The 6000-nt window shown below is 38.1% G+C and overlaps 1 long non-coding RNA gene across 1 annotated transcript in view; it reads right to left on the bottom strand.

Moving 5' to 3' along the window:
* Positions 1–3343: 3343 nt before the first annotated feature.
* The window catches only part of LOC107001030 (uncharacterized), a 112463-nt gene continuing 109806 nt past the window's right edge, over positions 3344–6000 (bottom strand). The window contains exon 4 of the long non-coding RNA XR_003720818.2: positions 3344–3725. This is a non-coding gene — a long non-coding RNA (uncharacterized LOC107001030). The remainder of the gene's footprint in view (positions 3726–6000) is intronic.

The following is a 6000-nucleotide window of genomic DNA, read 5'->3' as shown; positions in this document are numbered from 1 at the left end:
GTATGTAGCCTCTGGGAAACATAAAGGAGAATGGTCCAAATATTGCTTTGTAAGCTTTGCCTTACATATCACCCTCCCTAAAACAGAGGAAGAAGAGACTCAGGAAGCCAAGAGACATGGCCTTCCAAAAATCCCTTGATGGGAAATAAATAAATAAATATATCAATCCAAGACGTCATTTTTTCTTTGTTAGGAAAACATGTTTTTCTTGTTTGCTGACCCTCTAGCATTTTGGAGCTTGGGGAGTTGACTGGGTGCCTAGTATCCATGAACGTTTGCAAGTTCATCACCCTGACCTTCTTGGCTGTTAAATCTTAACACTGGTTGCTGGAAAGTGCTTTGACTTTAAAAAAAAAAAAAAAAAAAAAAAGAAAATCTTTGTTTGCTTTTTTTTCCCCAAACACCCTCATCATCGAGCTCATACTTTGGGACTATGTGTAAGGTTTTGTCAGGTAGACTATAGATTTCCACGCAGATAGCCAGAGTTTTCCTTTTCCCATGAACTCCCTGGAATTCACCTGAAAACTTACTGATTATTTATATTCTAGCGTACTTTCAGGAAAGCCATCCAGCACTTTATATCCTCAGGAAAACTGACAAATCTAATCAATTCTTGAGATACAGTTCTGTAAAGTCTTATTCATTTGAATGCCATCAGTTCAGAATTTTTGGATAATTCAGACAGTCTGGATAGAATTTCCTTTTGCACAGCTCTACAAAAATAGTTTCTTAACAAATTGATAATGCAAAGCAGACTGTCGGAGCAGAGAATAAATTGTCATCAAGTCCTTCAGAATAGCATTCACGGAGAAGCAGTCAATGGTTAGTTACAAATTATTTTTATCAAATAATTAAGGTGAATCCCAGGCAATTCACCCTATCGTAGGAAAAGCATGGTACAGGGGCAAAAATATGGCTTTCAATGTATCCAGGCATGGGCTCAAATTCCAGCTAGGCAACTCATGAGCTTAAATTACTGTGCAGAAGCCACTTGACTTCTCTGAGTCTTAATTCTGACATAAGGGAAAGTTTGCGGGACGGACATGAGAATTGGGACTCACATAGGAAAAGACAAAGTTTCCTAAACTATGCTCAGAAGGATTTTAAGTATGTAAGATGTTAACACTTAGTGCATGAAAAAGGGCTCCATGGTTTAAGAAGTTTAGGACAAGCTAGGCTAAACAAAATTAAATGTGTTTGCCTGCTTGCTTTGTTTGTTTATGTGCAGACCTTCTCAGAGCCTTTAATATTATGCTTTATATTGTGAATCTCCAAAAGAAGGCTATCAGTTCTCCTCCTAGGGAACTATGATAAATATGGCAGTCATTATCGACAAACTGGGGGGTATCTATAAGGAACTGGGGATAGTGTTAAAGGGTGGATCCAAAAGTGTCAAGGTTAGTCCCTACACTAATAAAATTGAAAATGGAATTGGTAAGACAGGACTGGTCCTTGGCAAACCCAACAGGAAGGCAGAGGGCAGGAGAGTCCATTGATGTGTCTATATAGGTCAGTTTCCAGAGGCAGAGAGCAGGGTGGGGAAGGGTGGAGGGTGACCTAAGGGAAAAACAGAAAATATTTGGGATTGAGACACTGTTTTAGAAAGAGTCGTCAGGGATCATCCCTATGAGAAAGTGATGTTAGACAGGAGACTTGAATGACAGGCACCAATAAGCTTTGCAGAGATCTGGGGAAAGAACATTTCAGGTAGCACCACTTTGGGATCTTAGGAGAAATTCACGGGGCATGATGAAATAGAAGGAACGAAGGTCAGTTGTGAGGATGCTTGAATGAGGTGAAGAGTATCAGCAAATGAGGCCTAGATGAGCAGAAGTCCAGTAGGGCCTCGAGAATAAGAAATTCATTTTAATAAAAGAGAAATCTCTGATGCTTAGAGCTGCAGAGAATGAAACAGAAACCCCCGCCCCACTCCATCATTTGAATAAATGGAGGGGAGGATAGTATCGGCAAAACAAATGATACAAAAAATGACACAGAGGCAGTAATTCACCTTGCAGGTCGGGGCAACTGGAAGGGAACCCATCCATGGGTAATGTAAACCATTTCTTCCAAATCTCCTCCATTCTTTCTTTCCTTCCTTCCTAACAGCTTTATTGAGAAATAACGTATATATGATGAAATTTACCCACTGAAACTATACAACTAAATGGCTTTTAGTATATTTATGGAGTTGTGCAACCATCACCACCGTCTAATTTTAGAACTTTCCCATCACCTTGGAAAGAAACCTTGTGCCCATTACAGTTATTTCCCATTCCCACTCCAGTCCCAGGCAAACGCTTATCTACTCCATGTCTATACATTTGCCTTTTCTGGACATTTAAATAAATGAAATCATAAAATATATGATCTTTTACATCTGGCTTCTTCTACCTAACATCATGCTTTTGAGGTTCATCCATGTTGTAGCGTGTTTCAGTGCTTCATTCCTTTTTATTATCCACTAGTGTTTCGTTGCATGGCTTTACCACGTTTTGTTTATCTGATCACCAGTTGATGGACATTTGAGTTCTTTTCACTTACTGGCCATTGCAAACATTTATGTGCAAATTTTATGTGGATGAATGTTTTTTGTTTTTTTGGTTTTTTTTATTAATGCCTATGAGCGGAATTGCTGGGTCATGTGGTAAGTCTATGTTCAATGACTTGAGAAACTGCCACAAGTTTCTTAAATTGTTTTTCAAAGCAGCTGCACCATCAACTCTTTTTCTTAATTTGTGAAATGTGTGAGTCTTCATCTTTGTCTTCAGCTGATTGGAGCAAATGGGAGCACATGATCTAAATTGGACCAATCAGTTTTTCCTTCCTAAGATCTTCTTATGAGGACACATTGGTGGATGTATGTTTGTATCTACAGTAGTTTGAATAATAGACATGTGCAATAATAGACATAGAAAAGCTGACCACAAAGACAGGAAGTTGACCTATATAGAGAGAAACAGGTGACAAGCCAAATGAAACCAGCAGAGGTGGACAAAGTAGTCTCAGGTCCTGGGTTTCTGGGTTCCTGGTTCCAGGCCCTGATGAGGCCTATCATGCACCTTTGACCTTGTCATCTTCAACATATCCCAATGTCCTGTAATATGTTCCAACAACTAAAAATTCCTTAACTAACTCAACACATTTTGCCTATAGCAATGACTGGGTAGAATAATAAAATAGGCTTAACACTTAAACTATAACAACACAAGCATTTATAAGGTACATACCATGTGTTCAGCACTATATGAGTGCAATATGTCCTGAACTTCAAATAGCACATAGTAGGGTAATTAAAGTTCTAGCAAATTGTCACAGAAGAAATAGAGATGAGCAAAAAATAGATGAACATTTTTTTTAATAGAGAGCTTTTTAAAAATGTTGTTCAAGTAGGTCCTTGTACAATTTAATGGAAAAAAAGTAATGTAATGAAAAGCTGTCAAGATTATGGAGTTAAAACTCCTTAGGTGCTGAAAGAGCTTGAAATAAAAGACATCCCTTAAGTACCAAGCATTATAATTATATGCTCCTTCAAAGAACCACAGTCAGTTCTCCTGGCGACTAATCCTGATCGTCTGTCAAGAACTGGAGACGGAGAAGTCACACGAATGTTGGGCAGGATTGTCTAATTCTGGGGCCATCTTGTGGCTTCCTCCTTCCCCCAGGAGCCTGTCTGTGTCATAACAAAGACTTCATCACAAATTGCTTCCTTGATTCTCCCAAACCTTGCCGGGGAAGAAAAGATAGAAAAGAAAAAGTAGTCTCAGTGAAGGAAATATGTGAAAGATCATGGGGAAGGAAATACAGCAGAAAAGTTTCTTTTTTCTTTTTCTTTCTTTCTTTTCTTTCTTTCTTTCTTTCTTTCTTTCTTTTTCTTTCTTTCTTTGTTCTTTTTTTCTTTCTTTTCCTTCTTTCTTTCTTTTTGAGACAGGGTCTCACTCTATTGCCCAGGTTGCAGTGCAGTAGCTCAATCTCAGCTCACTCCAACCTCCACCTCCTGGGTTCAAGCAATTCTCCTGCCTCAGCCTCCAGAGTAGCTGGGACTATAGGCACATGCCATCACACCTGGCTAATTTTTGTATTTTTAGTAGAGACAGAGTTTTGTCATGTTGGCTAGGCTGGTCGTGAACTCCTGGCCTTATGTGATCCACCTGCCTTGGTCTCCCAAAGTGCTAGGATTACAGGTGTGAGCCACCATGCCCAGCCAAAAGTGAGACTCTCTGGGATAAATTTCTTAATTAAAGGGTCTATATGTTTCCTGCTATTTGTTTGGTCTCTCAATAGAAGATAAGCCCCAGGAGGGTAGGAACTGTGTCTGGAGTGGTCACCATTGAATCAATATTCTTCTAGAGCAGTATTGGGTGTATAGTAGAAATTCTATTACTACTCGTTGAATAGATGAATGAAGCAAAGTATAGTATTTCTTGTTTCCTTATTTCTCAGTTGATGTCAACTTAAGATCTTGCCAGGAGGTACACAATGCAAGAAAAATATTACAGGTGATAAACTATGGAATCTCTGACAACATGTGAAAGACCCAGGGGAGCCTCTCACATGAGATGGGAGATTTCAGCAACTGCAGTGAAGCCTAGAAATGAAAAAATGTTTCATTTCACCTATGCATGGATATCCTTTGTTCATCCCATTGTCATTAAATGTGCTAGGCTCATGCTAAAACCAGAGATGATTCAGTGGTAGCTTTTTTTACAGCAGAAAGAACAGACTTGTGAAATGGTCTTTCTTCAGTGACTTACTACGCTGTAGTTCAGCACTGTACACTAGAAATCTCAGGCAACCCACGTTCGGAATTTTAAATTTTCTACTAACCTGGGCAACGTGCAAGAACCCTGTCTCTACCAAAAGAGTTACAAAAATTAGCTAGGCATGCTGGTGCGCATCTGTAGTCCCAACTACTTGGGAGGTTGAGGTGGGAGAATCACTTGAGCATGGGAGGTGAAGGTTGCAGTGAGCCAAGATCGCATCACTGTACTCCATTCTGGGTGACAGAGCAAGATCCTGTCTCAACAATAATAAATAAATAAATAAATAAATAAATAAATAAATAAATAAATAAATTTTCTAGTAGTCACATTTTAAAAAGTGAAAAGTAACAAAATTAGTTTAAATAATATATTTAAGTGATTGTATCCAAAATATTATCCTTTCGTCATGTAATCGACATAAAACTTATCAGTGAGACACATTACATTTTTTTTGCATCATAAGTTTTTTAAATCTGGTGTATATCTTATGCCAATAACACATCACACATGGACGCTCTATTTTGTTGAAAATTCTTGATTTATATTTAGAATTCACAAAATTTACAATCAAAAAGACTTTAAAAGCCTTCCAATCGCTGAATCATGTCAGTTTTTAAATCTGAATTTAAACTAATCAACTTTAAATAAAATACAAAATTCAGTTACTTAGTTGCACTAGCTACATGACAAGTACTCAGTAGCCACAGTGCCTAGTGGCTACCATATTGAATAGCATTGATAAAGGGCATTTCATCACTGCAGAAAGCTCCACTGGACAGTGTTGCTTTGGGTTCTCTAAGAGGACTACAAGCATTGAGAACAGGCACATGTTTTGCCCTGTATTGTATTTCCTACCACAGTAATTAACACATGAAAAGTGTCAGCAAATCAGTGTTGAAAAAATAAATGAATGAATGGCTGTTGTCACATCACAGAGGTTGGAGGGCTTAAAGAAGACTTATACAAGAAGAGACATTTATGATAGGTTTTCACATATGAGTAGGAGCCTGTTAGGCAAATATTAATAATAAGATAAAGACAGAGCAAGAGCCTGGTGGACAGAGGAAGAGCCTGGTGCTGAATTAATTGTTTAAGTCTAATATGTTGTTAAAAGGGTATTTTGTCATTCATTTGTTTTGCAAAATCAAGATGAAATCAAACTTTTCCAAAAGTCAAGATGAAATCAAACCTCACTACTTTCTAGCTGTGCATTCTTGGGAATATCACTTAACCTCTC

The sequence above is a fragment of the Macaca mulatta genome, chromosome 11 (assembly GCF_049350105.2).
Source record: "Macaca mulatta isolate MMU2019108-1 chromosome 11, T2T-MMU8v2.0, whole genome shotgun sequence".
Lineage (NCBI taxonomy): Eukaryota > Metazoa > Chordata > Mammalia > Primates > Cercopithecidae > Macaca > Macaca mulatta.
This window is presented reverse-complemented; position numbering and strand designations above follow the sequence as displayed.